Genomic DNA, 1,959 nt, shown 5'->3' on the forward strand with positions numbered 1-1,959 from the left:
CCCTGAGAATACAAGTTAATATACTTGTGAACTTGTTTGCTCCAATATTGCTTGATAGGTCAGCTCTGATAGTATAGGAGCCTTACAATAATGTTTTCAAAGTTGAAATGCTAATTGAAGACGCTAAAATTAGACCTCTAGCACCCTTCTTTACTAGTGATGCTATTTTATCTAGCAAATTTAATTAATTTATCACTGAACTAAGATTGTTTTGGTACTTTTATCATAATCTATAACGCTGCAATCGACTGGCTCAGCAGTGGACTTATGCTTAATATGAGCACCTCTTAATTTTATAGGCGTTGCTCATGCAGCAACTTATTTCAAATTCAGGATCATTTTTCCCTTATCCTGTCATTTTTCTTTTAATTTTCTTTATTTTTCTCATCATTAATCCTGATCCAATAAATCACTGACTATGAAAAGCTATAAGACCCCTGCTTAGTCTAAACTCCTTGAGAAATCTTACGACTATGTGGTGGTTGTCTAGGATAGTTTACTAATTCCTCATTAAAAGTAAAATTAATAGTTGTTTTTACTACCAATTTTTCGTGTTTTGCGGATTAGTAACCATGCTTTCAATCTTTTAATCATTCTGAGTATGATTTCTCCCAGTGTTATTGAAGCGAAAAATATAATTATTATCATAGGCAGAAATATGTTTTCTTTTTTAAAAAAAAACTCAAATACGTAATAGTATGATTGTCATATATATGTTTAATTTGTTTATATAGTGGCTGTCAAAATCTTTCTAAATTAAATTTATAAATCGAAGAAATAATTAGAAAGTCTAAATTTTTATTACCACTTTAAATATAAAAATTAGATTTTGCTCCAAATGCGAAAACTTGGTACATTTGAGCAACAAAAAAAAAGGAGATGAAAATGATCATAAAAAATTAGAAATCAATCACAAAAGTTTAATAGACGTAAAATGTTCTCACCTTTTTCTTTAAGTTTATTATTATAAAGGAGTTAACATAATGTTTTCAATTTAAACTTTTAATCTTGATAGTATTAATATATGATTAAAGTTACGAATGAATAATTAAATGGAGAAATTAAATATTTATATAATGAAATTCTACCACTTTTTCCTTTCTTTTGATGCACGTTCCATCACTACCTTGCATGACGGCTTGTAGTATTTTCTTCCACTTGGCATAGCTAATACAAAGAATTTCACCGATTTTAGATGGTTGTTACACCCTTTAATTCGAGGATTCTGGAAATTCTCGATATGGTTTAGGTCTAGGCCCTGGATAAGTCAGTTCATTTGGATTCCATGGTCCCCATTATCAATGTTGAACCCCGTAACATGATAGCTGACTTATAGTTCTGTAAGTACTATGGGTTCAATCATTAAAACTACTAAAACGTCATCCAAAATGGTGCTGTTGATGCAATCGTTGAATCATGAATTTGTACTTTGAGTACCAGCCCATATTAGAAAAAAAACCTACCAAACCATTATTTCACTCTACTGATATGCACTTGTGTCAAAATTGGAAGATAGTGCATAAGTTTGTAGGCGAAATTTAGTTTACAACTACAAAAAGCCAGAATTCAAAAAGCCAGGTATTAATTTCATAATTAGTTTAAGAAAATTGTAGAACGCTTTAATGGAAAACTGCTTTACATTTGGAACTTAATTGCATGCTATCCGAAAAAATATTTATTCGGGACTCAAAGGTATTTTGATAACTTTAACCCGCTGGTGGTTTAGCATATGGGCGAAATTGGGAGAATGTTTCTTCCCAATACACTATTTCCCTATCTAATATCATGGAAAAACGGTTTTGCAATGTGGAGAAGACTGTAGGTAAAAATTTACTAGCAGAACCGTCAGAGAGTTAAAATAAATAATCCGGACATCTTTTAAGAACAATTAAAAGCTAGATTTTAATAATTAAAATAAGAAACACAAATATTGACTACGAAAGAAAAGTATTGCAATAA

The sequence above is a fragment of the Parasteatoda tepidariorum genome, chromosome 10 (assembly GCF_043381705.1).
Source record: "Parasteatoda tepidariorum isolate YZ-2023 chromosome 10, CAS_Ptep_4.0, whole genome shotgun sequence".
Classification (NCBI taxonomy): domain Eukaryota; kingdom Metazoa; phylum Arthropoda; class Arachnida; order Araneae; family Theridiidae; genus Parasteatoda; species Parasteatoda tepidariorum.